The 16,592-nt window shown below is 36.7% G+C and overlaps 1 protein-coding gene across 1 annotated transcript in view; it reads right to left on the reverse strand.

Annotated features, from left to right (window-relative positions):
- THEMIS (thymocyte selection associated) overlaps positions 1-16,592 on the reverse strand; it is a 216,376-nt gene that overhangs the window by 169,988 nt on the left and 29,796 nt on the right. The gene's annotated exons all lie outside the window — the stretch shown is intronic.

The following is a 16,592-nucleotide window of genomic DNA, read 5'->3' on the forward strand; positions in this document are numbered from 1 at the left end:
AATTCAAAATGAAAAGACACACTGGGGGAGATTGCATATCAATTCACAGGAAATAGAAGCCAGAGAGTTCTAGGTAGAGAAAATTCCGTGATAATCACCACAAGAAAAGCTTTTCACTCTTCAGGTCTCTTTCCCAGCATCTCTTTCCTTTTGGAGAAAAGCAAAAAGCCCTTCTTTCCCTCATGCAAGGAAAGCACCTCTTGCAAAAGCTTGTTAATATTTTGTGACTCCCCATTTTCTCTAACCAAGAAAGCTCTTAACTCACTTGTAATAGAAGAATGCTCAGCGATGTCCAGCACTAGGAAGTTGTAGCTATGACAGGTGACAGGGACATACAGCAAATATCAAATTCCTGATACTGGAAATCTTGTTGTACTTTGTTATCACCAATATACTGCCCCTTAAAATAATATTTTTCCTTAGTGATAATATAAAATGCTGGATTTTAAAAATAGCCAACTTTCATAATCTCAGAATTAACATAATATGTTTGATTGCTTTTTTAAAAATTGCCGAGATGTGTGTCTGAAATACATTTGTGTATATAGAGACATACATATTAAAATGGTGTTCATTTCATTTTCACCGCAAAACATGTATTTTGAATATGCAAATCTCAAATCTATTAAATCTTTACAGACAGATTCGTTCCAAGTCAGAGCATATGTATTCAGGATATTGCCAGACATCAGAGAAAGCTGGAACAAAGCAGCCTGTTTTCAGTGATCAAACATTGCCCCTGAAGGCTGTAATGAAAGAGCCATGTGCCTTTGAAATCACCTTTGCTGTAATGCTACTTTACTCAATAAAAACGACACATTAATAGCCTTTTATGAACTCATCCCTTGTTTGACAATCCATATAAGCAATGCTGTGATCACATTACAACCTCCAAAACAATTGGTTCGATAGATTTTTTTTTTCCCCATCTTCTCTACAAAGTTAAAAATGTGTTGGCAGTCAAAGAGGAAACTATATTGGAGTGCTTTTTCCTTTCTCAAATGCATTCTGCCCCCTGCCCCCCACCACTACATGACACCACACATCCCTGCACCTCCTCGTCAACATGTCAAAGTCCAACCAATTCTAAAGATTCAGCTCATATTCATCAAAAGTCTTCCTGGATCTCCATGCCTAAGTAAGAATTAGTTCTCTCCTCTGTGTCCTAATAGGACTTTGCATTTGTCTCCATTATGGTCCTTATGTGATTATTATCGCTGCCTTCTATTAGGGTGTTATTTTCTGGCCATTGATATTACATATATTTTGGAATTTATTATGAGTTCCTAGAGAAGAGACATCATCTTAGTTGTGTGTATGCAACCCCTGTGGCTAACACAACAGTTTGTATCACTTACTATATCCTTGGGGAATGTTGTTATAACTTTGCTTTCCTGTAAAATGACCAAGTAATTGAAGATCATAATAATGGTCCTTCTACATCAGCAATTTAAGGAACAGTCAGCTTAAGGTTTGGCAGGAGTTATATCTTCACTTATGTTTGATATTAAAAGTGCATAGGTAAGTGATTCTATAATATGAATCCCTATTTGTTAAGTGTCCACAATAGAGGATCTCATGTTATAATCTGAGGTAGACTTTGAAAAGTTAGGAAATTACATCTGGAAAGTATGGTTGATAGTGTCTAAAAATATGTTATTGAACCACATCATATTGGATTACCAGTGAATCTTTGCTTTTCATAAAATAGTGATTATTCTTTGTTTAAAGATAGTGAAAATTATTGACAAAGCACATCCCCAGGAAGGAAATGTTTAAGTGTAAAACTTTCATTGGCAATTGTCCCTAGCCATGGTGTTCAAGAGACCATTCAGTTTTCCAAATGAATCTTTAGATAGTTTACCACTGGGATGAAGCTTACAGGAGAGGAGGGTTGCAACAGATACTTCCACAGGCTCCATGCCCTGTTACGCAGAGACACAGTCATTCCCACTCAATGAAGACTATGCCAAAAAATAGATGAACCTGGTATTTGAAGACAATGTGAAAATAAGTGATAAGAAATAGTAAGCTTGCAGTTTTATTAGGGGTGGATTCTCCAACTCAGACATTGGATATACTGCCAAGATATAGGTCTGAACAGCAATAGGAAATGATCTTTCAAGGTCATAGAGACTCTCTTCCCTCCTAAATCGGGAAATATCTGTGTAAAAGGAGCAAACCTTGGGATTAAGTAGTAAGGAAACTGATGGCTTCTAACAGGAACTAAGCTGTAATCTTTCTGACCACTAAGAATATCAGATTTTTTTGTGTGTGAATTGGGGGTTTAAAGGTTATCTGGGAAGTAAAGCCTAAAGATAGAAAAGTGCGATAGACTCTGTGACTCTCAGTGAATCTTACTTTAAAAGTCTAACCAGGAAGGCTAGAGGTGTCCCTCTACCAGACATTAGACTATATTACAAGTCCACAGTGATCAAAACAGCATGGTATTGGCACAAAAAGAGAGACATTGACATTTGGAACTGAACAGAAAAGTAAGAGATAAAACCAGTCTCTTATCCTTGATAAACCAAACAAGAACATACACTGGGGAAAAGAATCCCTATTCAATAAATGGTGTTGGGGGCTCGGCGCCATAGCACAGTGGTTATGGCTCTGGTCACATACACCGAGGCTGGCAGTTTTGAACACAGCCCGGGCCAGCTAAGCAACAATGACAACTGCAACAGAAAAAAAAATAGCCACATGTTGTGGTGGGCACCTGTAGTCCCAGCTACTTGGGAGGCTGAGGCAAGAGATCCGCTTAAGCCTAAGAGTTTGAGGTTGCTGTGAGCTGTGACGCCATGGCACTCTACCTACAGTAACATTGTGAGACTCTGGCTCAAAAAAAAAAAAAAATAATAATAATAAATGGTGGGCAGCACCTGTGGCTCAAAGGAGTATGGTGCCTACCCCATATACCGGAGGTGGTGGGTTCAAACCCAGCCCCAGCCCGAAACTGCAAAAAATAAATAAACAATAATAATAAATGGTGCTGGAAGAACTGTATAAACATATGAAAAAGAGTGAAACTGGACCCACACCTTACACTACTTACAAAAATTGATTCAAGATGGATAAAAGATTTAAATCTAAGGCATTAAACCATAAAACTCCTAGGAGAAAGTATGGGAAAAACTGTTGAAGATGTCAGCCTGGGGAAAGATTTTTTTATTATTATTATTATTAAATCACAGCTGTGTACATTAATGCGATCATGGGGCACCATGCACTGGTTTTATAGACCGCTTGACACATTTTCATCACACTGGTTAACATAGCCTTCCTGGCATTTTCTTAGTTATTGTGTTAAGACATTTACATTCTACATTTACTAAGTTTCACATGTACCCTTGTAAGATGCACTGCAGGTGTAATCCCACCAATCACCCTCTCTCCACACACCTCCCCCCTCCCTCTCCTTCCTTTCCCCCTTCCCTCTATTCTTAGGTTATAACTGGGTTATAGCTTTCATGTGAAAGCCATAAATTAGTTCATAGTAGGGCTGGGTAAAGATTTTTATGAAGAAAACTTTGGGGGCAATTGCAGCAACAACAAAAATAAGCAAATGGGACTTCATTAAACTTAAAGCTTCTGCACAGCTAAGGACACAGAAATCAAAGCAAACAGACAACCATCAGAATGGGAAAAGATATTTGCACATTACTAATATGACAAAGGCTTGATAACTAGGATCTATAAAGAACCCAAATTAATCAACAAAAAAGGAGTTAACAATCCCTTCTATCACTGGGCAACAACGGGAACAATACTTTCTCGAGGAAGACAGATGCTTGGCTAATGAATACATGAAAAAATGGTCATCATCCCTAATCACCAGAGAAAGTCAAATCAAAACCACCCTGAGATATCAACTCACCCCAGAGAGAAGAGCCCACATCGCCAAGTCCCAGAGTTGCCAGTGCTGGTGCAGATGTGGAGAGAAGGGAACACTTTTACCCTGTTGGTGGGTTACCCTGTTGGTGGGATCACAAACTAATATAGCCTCTTTGGAAAGAAGTATGGAGAGTCTTCCAAGGACTCACATTAGATCTCCTATTTGACCTCACAATCCCACTACTAGGCATCTACCCAGAAGGGGAAAAAAAATCATTTTATTATCATTTGCACTAGATTATTTATTGCAGCTCAATTTTCAATCACCAAGATATGAAAATAATATAAATGCCCATCAACTCAGGACTGGATTAACTGTGGTGTATGTATACCATGGAATACTATTCAGCCATAAAAAGATGAGGACGTCACATCTTTTGTGTTGACCTGGATGGAGCAGAAACGCGTTCTTCTCAGTAAAGCAAATATCCAATGTACTCAATATTAATATAAAGCCAGTAGATAATCTAATTTATGCCCACATAGGAAAAAAATCCTTTCGATTCAAGTTGGGAGGAGGGGGGATGGGGGATCTTTGGAGTCCTCCCACTGAATGGGCACAGTGTGGGGGTGTTTGGCACACCTTTTAGGTGCAGGACACGACTACAAGAGGGACTCTACCTGACAAATTCAAATATTGTTACTTGGTTGTTTGTACCCTCACTTTAATCTGAAAAAAAAGAAAAAATAGGAACAGGAGGAAGCAATGAAAGTTCCAATAGGTTGGAAAGGTTGAAGCATGAGATCAAAAAATTTAGAATAAGGCTCAGCACCTGTAGCTCCGCGGTTAAGGCACCAGCCACATACACCGGAGCTGGTGGGTTCTAATCCAGCCTGGGCCTGCCAAACAACAATGAAAACTGCAACCAAAAAATAGCCAAGCATTGTGGCAGGCGCCTGTAGTCCCAGCTACTTGGGAGCCTGAGGCAAGAGAATCACTTAAGCCCACAAGTTTGAGGTTGCTGTGAGCTGTGATGTCACAGCACTCTACCCAGGGCAGAGGCTCTGTCTCAAAAAAAAAAAAAAAAAAAAAAAAAAATTTTTTTTTTTTTTTTTTCAGAATAAAACAGCAATATGGTCACAACCCAAAAAAAGCTCAAATTTTCAACCACTCTGAGTGAAGTGCATAACATTAAAATGAAAATTTTAGTGATGGAGGAAACTAGCCCAAAACTTATTTGTTTAAGGGCAGAATCTATAAATTTAATCTATTAAATGAGAGGTTCTAAGAGGGTTTCCAAGTGGTTATGACAGAAGTCATCATTGTGGCTCTCGTGTGAACCATCATCAAAGCAAAGGGATGGAGAGGCATATGTGTGAAATTAGTATCCCTCCTACACAACCACAAAACATTTACCTTTGATGGTGGAACAAATCAGTGGTTCTCTATCTCCTGGTGCTATTATTGGTGAAATATTTTCCACATTTTACTCACATTTTAACCCTCAAAGTGACATCATAAATAATGCCATAGTTTTTTATATGAACAGCATTGCTTTGAGAGTTGGCATATTTTTCCATGAAGGACTTGGTTTCAAGTAAATTTTATATACTTTCCTATATTTCTCTATATTTTGGTCTTAAATGTTAAATAAATCTACTATAGAGCTCTGTAGTCATTTAAGATTGTAAGCTTGTTCTCTACTTCTCATTTAATGAATATAAGTGTGCTGATTGCATTAATTATACAGGGACTCCAATGCACTATAATGTGTTCACACAATACAGTAAAAATAAAGCTTCACTATATTATATATTTCCTTAAGTTCATTTGCATTAATTAAATACTTCATGAACTATTCTTATAAATTGCAGTTTAGAAATTAAAAGTAAAGATTCAGAAATTTTTATCAAAAATTTTGAAGTTATGTTCATTGAAACAGTGTTTATATTTTGTATCTTTTTAATTTCATTTTTATAATGTATTTGTATGGTAGTTCATCAAAGTACCAACCTATGATGGATTAGAAAAAGAAAATAAATTGGGCCTGTCCCACAAGTTTTTTTTTTTTTTATAATTTATTTTTATTGTTAAATCACAGCTATGTACATTAGTGCAATGAAGGGGTACAATGTGCTGGCTTCATATACAATCTGAAATATTCTCATCAAACTGTTCAACGTAGCCTTCATGGCATTTTCTTAGTTACTGTATGTAGGCATTTGTATTCTGCATTTAGTAAGTTTGTCCCACAAGAGTTTGACAAGCATTTCTGGTAGGAATGAAATACAGACTATGATCACTCACAAAACAGGGAACTGGGATGTAGACTCAAGAGTTAGAGAGTTAGAGTAAAATTTGAAACATACTTAAAAAAAGGAAAGTTATAAGCTAATACACAAAGTCTTAATCAGTGTTATTAATTCATCTATCTCAATGACACAATAGCCTGGGTGCCCTAAATAAAAAACACAGCATTTTTTTTTTTTTTAAGAAAATACCATGAAGGCTATGTTAACCAGTTTGATGAAAATATTTCAAATTGTATATATATATATATATATATAAAACACAGGAATTTTAATCAATTTGACAGTCATAGTTCTAATAGCAAGTTATTACAGTGGCATTCTGATTCCTACATTATCCTCTTCTGAGTGTAATGATGTGGCCTAATAATCCTCCCCGATATAAAGTTCCAGGTGACTCTCCATCAGCTGAAGATGGCATGCCAGGTATGAGTTATTCCCAGCCCAGTTGTGCTCTGTGACTAATCTTGCATTCTTTAAACCCTCTTGCTGATACTTAACTTTTAAAAATTTTAATCCTCCAACTGAGCTAATTTACTCCTAAAGGCTAAGTCAAAAGAAATCTGGCAGAAGAATACAGATCCCTCAGTCCATCATTTATTTCAGGGTAGCGGTCAGAATTGAGGCATAACACTTCTAACTTGACAATAATCATAACCTTATATAGCCCAATGGCAGCTGTAGAATGTGTTTAATTTTCATTTACATCTCTAAGCAAAGTGACAGCAATTCCAATGATCTCTTGAAAAACTAAATCAGTTTATCCTACTAATGCATCACGATAATGGAGTGCCTATACAACATCTCTACCAAGTTGTCATCCAAACTTCATGTGGACACTTTACTGATGGAATTACATTTATTTTAAGGTGATCTGCTTTACTTTTGAGCAATTCTCACTGTTACAAAGTTTTTCATTTTATTAAGCATACTCTGTGTTCCTGTAGAATATACGTGTACAGGTATTTTTAGCCCTGAGAATCATACAAAGAATAATTATTTTAACTATTCTACATAAAAGCCTTAAAATGTTGGAAGATAGCTGTCACCAGTTGTTCTTTCTACAACTAAAGTTATCAAACAACTCAAGAGTGTGCTCAAGGCCACGGCTTTGAGCGTAGCTTTCTCATGGCGAAACTCCTTCAACCTCAAGCTGCACGAATGTGAATGGCATCCTTGGAGTTGTGCAACATGGTATCCTGCCTCTCAGAAATGTGTGTTTGCCAGGGGTGTCTGAAGGAGGTTTCCTGCCAGGAATCTCAAAATCTTTGTGGGAGGAATAACCAGCCATTTTATGTGACATATTGATTTGACTTTGCCAACCAATAGTTGAAGTAATTCCTATAAAAATAGGAATAAAATTAAAAAGTCTTAAAGCTGAGTAACAAAGTAAGGGAAACAATACCTTTTGAAAACTAGATTCTTCCCCTGTATCCCTTCCACCAGTAAAAGCAAGGATACAAGGATTATTTTCCCAGGAAAAGAGAGAAAAATTTTAGTCATTGTTTAGCTCTAAGACTCAAAAGCAATTGCCCACCCTGTTGAAAGGAAAACTAGAATTTTTTTTAATTACAAAGAGAAAAAGTATCAAATGTACTATTTTTAACTCCCCAAGTTTGTGCCACATCAGGGGAAAAAAAGGTTTTGTAAATTATAGTGTTCTTTCTTATCAAAAGAAGTAAAATCCAGGTCTTGAGGAAGAATAGCTTTGCAGGTAGCTTGGAAAGAGAATGGAGGAATCCAGACTACTTCCATTGTAAGACAGTGCTAGGAAAGGAGAAAGGTGAGTTCAGTAAAGAGCTATCTTGGAGAAGACAAGTTGGGCCTGATTTGGAGATACCATGGTTAGAGGTGCAGAGCCCTCTATAAAAACTCAGCTTGGGAAGCTGTCACTGCATATTATGCAAATGACCATCCTAATAAACACAAAATCAACATGAAGAAATAATCTCAGTTTCTCAGCTTTGCACTTCCATCTGTTAAAAGCCTCCTTTGATAGCTACTTGAATGTTCAGCAAAATGATATTTACCTATATGTATCAGAGGTCCCCACATCTACCTCAGGTTTGATGTCTACTAGAACAGCAGTTCTCAACCTGTGGGTTGTGATCTCTTTGGGGGTCGAATGACCCTTTCACAGGGGTCACCTAAATACATCCTGCATATCAGATATTTACATTATGATTCATAACAGTAGCAAAATTACAGTTATAAAGTAGCACGAAAATAATTTTATGGTTGAGGGTCACCACAACATCAGGAACTGTATGTATTAAAGGGTCATGGCATTAGGAAGATTGAAAATCACTGTACTAGAAGGACTTATAGAAGTCAGAAAAGCTGTTATACTCATGGTTACAGTTTACTAGAGAGAAAAGATACAGATTAAAATGAGCAAATTAGAAAGGGGCATAGGGCACAGTCCAGGAGAAACCCAGCACAAGTTTTCAAAATTATCTTCTCCCAATGGAGTCAAATGGCACAGCATAATATTCCCAGCAATGATAAGTGACAACATATGCAAACAATTGTCAATCAGAGAAGTTCACATGAGCCTTGATGCCCAGGGACCATGTTGGGGGGCAGTCACATAGGCATGGAGTGCACACATGACCGCCCTTAACTACTTAATGTCCAGCACCACTCTCACAGGTCCAACCAATACAGTATGGCCCAGGACGCAAGGAAACAAAAATAGGCATTACTTATAGATCATTAGCAGGTGCTAGCTGGACTGGCCCAAAGTTCAGAAGATAGAAACACACTCTTGTCAGGTGGGATAATCCAAGAGCTTATATGGTCTTTCCAAGAAGCCAGTCAAGGGCCCATTCTTTCTTCAGAATGTGCAAAACTACTCACACTTCATCCCAGAGATAGAAGCCTGGTTTAATAAGTATCCAGGAGCCAATCGGTGTAATCCACCATATTAATAGGCTTAAAAAGGGGAGGATAGGCCAGGTGTGAGGGTATACACCTGTAGTCCCAGCTACTTGGGAGGCTGAGGCAAGAGGATTGCTTGAGCTCAGAGTTTGAGGTTGCTGTGAGCTATGCTACCACAGCACTGTAGCCTGGGGCAACAGAGTGAAACTCTGCCTTAAAAATAAATAAATAAATAGAAAACAAAAAGAAAAAAAGGCATATGATCATACCAATTAATACAAAAAAATTTGGTAAATTGATATACCCATTCACACAATTAAAAAAAAAAAAAGAAGTTGAAAGAAAACTAGAAATACAGGGAATTTGCTCAAATTGGTAAAGAGAATCTACCAAAACAAACCAACAAAAAAACCTTAACAGCTAAAATTATTATACTTGATGATGAGACTTTTTTCCAAAATCAGAAGCAAGTCATCTATACTAACCACTGTTATACAACATAGTCTTACCAGTGTTAGCCAGTGCAATAAAGCAAGAAAAGGAAATAAAATCACACATATAAGAAAGAAAAAAATAAAACTGTGTTTATTTGGAAATGATATAATTATCTATGCAGAAAATCCCAATAAATTTATTTAAAAGTAAACTCCTATAACTAGGAGTTCACCAATGTTGCAGGACATTAGAGTAACATAAAAACTCAATTTTCTTTCTACAACTAGCTATGAACATTTGGATAGCAAAATGAAAATTATAGTATAATTTATAATTGCTCCTAAAAATGAAATACTTAGTTGTGAATGTAACAAAATATGTACAAAACTTGTATGCTGACAACTAAAAAATGCTGATGTGAGAAATTAAGGATCTTAAAAACCAGAAAGACATACTGTGTTCATTGACTAGAGGTCTCATTATAGCAGAAATGTCCAATTTCCCTAAAATGATATACAGGTTAAAGCAACTCCTTTCAAAATTTCAGCAAGCTTTTTTATAGGTATGGACAAGATTATCCTAAAATGAATACAGAAAGGCAAAGGAACTAGGCAACCTAAAAATTTTTCAAAAGGAATATGGAGGGGGGAGGCAGGGGGGACATCAGACGATCTAAGTTCAATACTTATTTAATTACCATAATCAGGACTGTATGGTTCTGGCAGAGGAATAAATATATACATTAATGGAACAAAATGTACTAGCCAAAAATAGCCCCAAAGAAGTAAGCCCCATTCATTTTGGGCAAAGTTGCAAAAGAGAGTTCATGGAGGAAAAATAAGCTTTTTAAACAAAAACAAAAAAGTGCTAGAAACAATTGACTATCCATAAAATAAAAATAATTAATTAACCTAGTACAGTTGACTCTTAAACTACATAGGGATTAGGGGCGCTAACCCCTATACAGTCAAAACTTCAAGTAAAACTTTTTTTAGATGAATGTGAGGGTACAATTAGGTTACATTGTTTGCATTTGTTAGGTAGAGTCCAAGTTGTAGTTGTTTCCCATAAGTAAAACTTTTGATTCCTAAAAACTTAATTACTAATAGCCTGTTGTTCACCATAAGCCTTACTGATAATATAAATAGTTGATTAACACATATTTTGTGCGTTATTTGTATGGTAATCTATATTTTACATTAAATTCCATTAGAGAGAAGAAAGTGTTACTAAGAAAATCATAAGAAGAAAGAATACATTTGTAGTACTGCGCTGTATTTATCAATTCCGTAAGTTTATGTTGTCTGCTTCCAAGATAAATTGTCTGTCTGAAGTGGTGGGCACCTGCAGCTGTAGACCTCCATCTCTGGTACCCATCATGCAATTCAACTATTTCTTTTAACATCGTGACATTTCTCCACTTCTCAGGAGCACTTCCAGAATCACTAGCAGCACTTCGCATGGTTCCCATGGTGTTACTCAAGGTTTACTCTAATTGCACTAAACACGATGAGAGATTACTTTTTACTGTAACATGCAATTTACTGGGGAGAAAGAACTATTCACGTGGAGATCATTGGCATCACACGGTGTTTTAAGATTGTAATACTTGAGCTCGCCACAATAGCATCAGGAGGTAGAGACAAAATTATGACAGGAGTATAATATGTACCACACTTTATTTAACACAGTTACAATTTAATACTGCATCTTTACATTTGCTTACATTTTCCTGGACTATGAATGGCATCTGTATGATTGGTATATGTTTGTGTGTGTACATTTTGATAAATTTTCATTTCAGAATAGATTTGTGCATTCAGTGTTTTATGATATCAAATGATAAAATGATAAAACTGACATGTAACAATATATTTAATGCATTCATGACATCCTTTTTCTTACTTTTTAAAATATGTCTAGTTCATGTGTTTAATCTTGGAGTTGTTTCAAATTGTCCCCAATCTCAAAAAAAAAAAAATTCCAATATACATATTGAAAAAACTCCACATAAAGATAGACCTGTAACGTTCAAATCTGTGTTAGTCAAGGGTCAAGTGTATTAACCTTCATATCACATATGTACAAATATTAATTCAAAAGGGATTAGGAAATTAAATGTAAAGAACTTTTAGAAAAAGAAGATAGAAAATCTAGGATCTAGGGCTAGACAAAGAGTTCTTAGACTTGACATCAAAGGATGATCCATGAAAGGAAAACTTGAAAAATTGGATTTCATCAAAAGGAAGAACTTCTGCTCTGTGAAAGCCAACATAACAAGGATGAAAACACAAGCCACAGATTAGGAGGAATAGTTGTGAACCATAAGTCAGATGGAGAATGTATATCTAGAATGTATAAAGAAAAATCAAATCAAACAGCAAAAATTCAAGCAATGTAATTAGAAAATGGGCAAAGGACATGAGCAGACATTGCTCCAAAGAGGGCATACAGATGGCGAATGAGCACATTGCTAGTTATTAGTGAAATACAAATTGAAACCATAATGAACTGTCACGCATACCACCAAAATAACCAAAATATAAAGTACTGACAAAACCAAATCCTGGCAAGGGTGCAGGAAAACTGAATTATTTGTACATTTGCTGGTGAGAATGTAGGATGGTAGAGCTGCTCTGCAAAATAGTTTTTCCATTTCTTAAAAACAAACAAAACATGCTAAACTTGCAGCCATTATGTGGCCAACAATTTCACTCATAGGCATTTACCCAAGAAAAATGAAAACTTGAATTTTCACACAAAAATGTATACACAAATGCGTATAGTAGCTTTATTCATAGTAGCCAAAAACAGGAAACAGACAAGCCATTCTTCAACATGTGATTACTTAAACCATGGTACGTGCATACTACTGAGAATTACTCAGCAGTAAGAAGGAGCAAGCTACTGACACACTAAGAAGCCTGGGTGAATCTCCAGAGAACAATGCTGAGGGGAAAAGCCCAAAAGACTACCACAGTATATGTTTCTTTTCTTCATACAATATTTTTGAAAAAACAAAATGATCAAAATGCTGATTAGATTAATGATGAAAAGGGTTAAAGAGAGGATGGGGGAGTGAGAAAGAAGCTATAGTCATAACGGGGCACCCTGAGTGATTCAATGATACAGATGCTCTGGATCTTGATTGCATCTGTGTCAATATCCAGGTTGTAATACTGTACTATAGTCAGGCAAGACCTTCCTATGGACAGAAATTGGATAAATAACATGTGACATCTGTCTGTGTTGTTTCTTAACAACTACATGTAAATCTGAAGCCATCTCAAAAATTGAAACTTCTTATTTATTGATTTAAGCTGATTTAAGTAAATAAACGTGCATGTATATCCAACTTTTGACATTAGTGTCAAACACAGAAACACATGCATACAAGATAAAGTACTGAGAAAATTCATAACCCTCAAACTGTAGTAAATCATTAGCAAGATAGCAGAGAGATGGCAGTGGGTTATACTGATACTGGAAATATGAGTTTCTTTTCACCACAGGACTTCCAGATGGACTCCAAAGAGGCGCTGTCCAATAGAACTTTCTGCAATGATAGAAAGGTTATCATCCGAGCTGGCCAGCACTACACCCAATAGCTAAACCGAGGCTCCTAAGTACTTGAAATATAACTAACATAACAGACTCAATTTGTAAATGTATTTTACTCTTTTATTTTCAAAATATTAAGGGAGTACAAATGTTTGTCTTACATAGATAACACCTTTTATAATGCTTTAGTCAGGATTTTTAGTGTGCCCATCACCTGAACAGTGTTCATTATACCCAATAGGAAAGTTTTCACCCCTCCCCCCTTCTTGATTTCCAATGACCTTTACATCTTTTTGTGCCCTTGTTCCCACTGATTAGGTCACCATTATTAGAGAGTATTGTGGTGTTTTGTTTTTCTATTCCTGAGATACTTCAGTTAGGATAATCGTCTCCAGTTCTATCCAAGTTGCTGGAAAAGATTATTTCCTTTCTTTTTATGGGTGAGTAGTACTCCATGGTATGTTTGTGTCCATATATACACACATATATACATACACACCACCTGTTCTTCACCCACTCACAAATTGATGAGCTCTTAGGTCAATTCTACATCTTTGCAATTGTAAATTGTGCCTCAATAAACATTTAACTACAGATGTCTTCTTGATAAAATGAATTCTTTTCCTTTGGGTAAAAATCCAGTAATGGGATTGCTGAATTGAATGGTAAGTCCACATTTATTTATTTAAGGAATCTCTTAAGTGTGTTTATTTTTAATTCATTTAAATTTAAATAGACACAAATGACTAGTGGCTTCTGTATTTAACAGCACATTTGTATTAAGATGTAAAAAAGAAACTGAAATGAGAGATGCAGCTTTGCTCTTGGTAAAGCGCATCAGAGCTTTGGAAATTTGGACAACAAGGTGCTATGCTGATTGTATTCTCCTACTAATGGAGACAGCAACAAACAGGGCTGGTTGTTAACATTGATAGAAAGGACATACGACTTTGGAAAAGTGATACCAATAGACTTGTTTCATTCAGGGCGGCCACTAATCTTCAATCTGTAAAAATTGCAACATTTATGAATCACAGTTAAGCTAAGCACAATAAAACAAGTTATGCCTGTATGTATGTGTTTAACAGTTTTATGTCTGGGGAAAGGATGAGGACAATGCTAGTTAACACATGAAGTATACTAATCAAAAATATAAATCCAGAGTGGTCAGTTAACTTGCAAAATTTTGATCAGAAATCCACACTCCTGAACAAACTATCAAGACTATCACCTATTTTTATTTCCTATTAACACAGGTCTTATTAGTTAGACTGAGTAATAGTTACTATGAAGGCTTCTTCATGAGGGAAATGAGTGGTGTTTAAAATGTACTGATTATATCCAGATATAACTGTTATTTCAAAGAAGTATAAGAATCTGGGCCAGGCTTGGTGCAGTGGCTCATGCCTGTAATCCCAGCACTCTGGGAGGCTGAGATGGGTGGATTGCTGGAGGTCAGGAGTTCAAGACCAGCCTGAGCAATAGCGAGACCCTTTTCTAAAAAACTAGCTGGCTGTTTTGGCAGGCGCTTGTGATTTGCAGGTTGCTGTGAGCTATGACACCATAGTACTCTACTGAGGATAACAAAATGAAACTGTGTCTCGAAAAAAAAAAAGAAAGAATCTGGTAGCCTCACGTGGACCCTGTGCTTTACAGTTTGGTGTAGTGGCTGATTCAAAGCATTTTTATCTGACTTTAAAGAAGGGTAGCTGAATCTTTCTGCTGGAACACTGTTGCAGAAGTCCTAATGAAATTTTCCTGCAAGGTACTCAGAGCACTTCAAAAGACAGCTGGGACTACATCAAGCTGTTGTTTCCTTCTTGCAAAAACAAATGCCTTTACATTCAACAAAATTTAATCTAAAGTTTCTTTCACTGTACTAGGTCTTCAATTTTGTGGAAGAAGAGATTGAGGACTGAAGGCTATCAATACTACCAAAATTAACCTAATAATGGTGAATGATCAAATCGATTGTGGTCTATTAGCAACAAACATCTATTTTCCTGGGAAAGTTTGGCATGGTTTTTTTCTATTGACTCTTAATAAATGAGATTAACACTCGCAGATTACATTAAGAAATAAGAGCTGCTGAATTTTCCTGAGCAGTTAGCCTGTGGATTTATAAAAACATGATATCTTTTTGAATAATTCTGCTTTGTTTTTCAAAGAGATCTGAATTAGAAAACAACTAGCATAAAACCCAAAGGTAAAACTACAACACTACAGGTCACTTGTCAAATGAATGGCATCTGTCAAAAGCTAATTTGTGCTGTCAGATTTTTAATGAATAGCTTATTGTTCTTAGGAAGAGAACGTTCCTACAGCAGAAATTAAAAATATCATTCATGCTTCTATCTTCAGTGGGTTAAAACACTCATTTAAGCTTTAAACTATGTATTACAATAAGAAGTAATTTGCCACATGTCAATTTAGAAAAAAATCTTTTTTCAAGATAATGTTATTTGTAAGCAAAAAAAAGGAAGAAAGAAAGAAAAATGTTCCCTTAGGTATATTATATGAAAATTTAGGTGCTCTAATTATAGTTGGTAGAAACCATATCGATCCAAGCGGGATAGACCTTGAACTTCTTTAAGAGTTCGGGCCATGGGGATGTCTTGATCTTGATTGCTCCAAGTTCAGTAGACTACCAGGTATCAACGTGTTAGCTGAGTAATTGCTTAAGTATCATTAAGGAAGATATTAATAGTTGTTGATCCTTTTAATATGAAAAGAAAGCTTCATTCTCTTCATCAATAATGGATGATGGGATGCTTCTATAAAAACATGTCACTTTGGATAGGTCTCTGACTCGGTAAAATGAGATTATTTTGCAGCAACATTTTAGAATGTCGTCTCATTCTTTCACAGATTAAATTTACTAGAAATGTAGAATTGTTTAAAGTGAGCAAATGATGGCGGGGCGGGGGATGGGGGAGAAAAAGAAAATGAGAGCTTAAGATTCTTGGAGAAGCTGCTTCTGAAACAGTAGTGGCTCTGAAGCGCCTGCAGAGGACGCTGGAGATGACAGCGCGCGCGGCGGGAGAGTCCTGGCAGCTGGCTGGCGTCCTTGCACCTGCCACGCCCCTTCCAGGAGCTGCTGGGTCGGGCTGTGACTCGGCATGTCCCACTGAGCTGGTCTTCCGCGATTTACAACCCACGCTGCCCGGCCTGGTCCCGCGGTTCCTAATTCACCACCAGCCTTGGGAAGCGCCCCCAGCCCAGACCCCTGTACCAGGTCTGGTCACCGCCTCCTCGGTGTCTGGAAATTTTAAGGCAGCAACACGTGTACTGTGGATCTGTTACCTTCTGGATTATTTGTGTTTCTTTGAATGAAAATTTGATGGCTGGGGTTTTGTTTTACAGACTTGCCTTTCCTATGTTTCAGAGCATGTAACACGTGCTCAAAATACATTTGCATCAAAGAGTATCTGTAAATTTATCCAATTTCATTTGTCTAAAGGAAAAAAATGAAGATGGAAGGAAACTGGGGGTGGGGGATGGGGGTGAGAACCACCGAGTATCTGACCAGAGACTAGTTCCAAATTCCATTATTGTCAAAATGCTATAAA

The sequence above is a fragment of the Nycticebus coucang genome, chromosome 5, assembly GCF_027406575.1.
Source record: "Nycticebus coucang isolate mNycCou1 chromosome 5, mNycCou1.pri, whole genome shotgun sequence".
NCBI classification, from domain to species: Eukaryota; Metazoa; Chordata; class Mammalia; order Primates; family Lorisidae; genus Nycticebus; species Nycticebus coucang.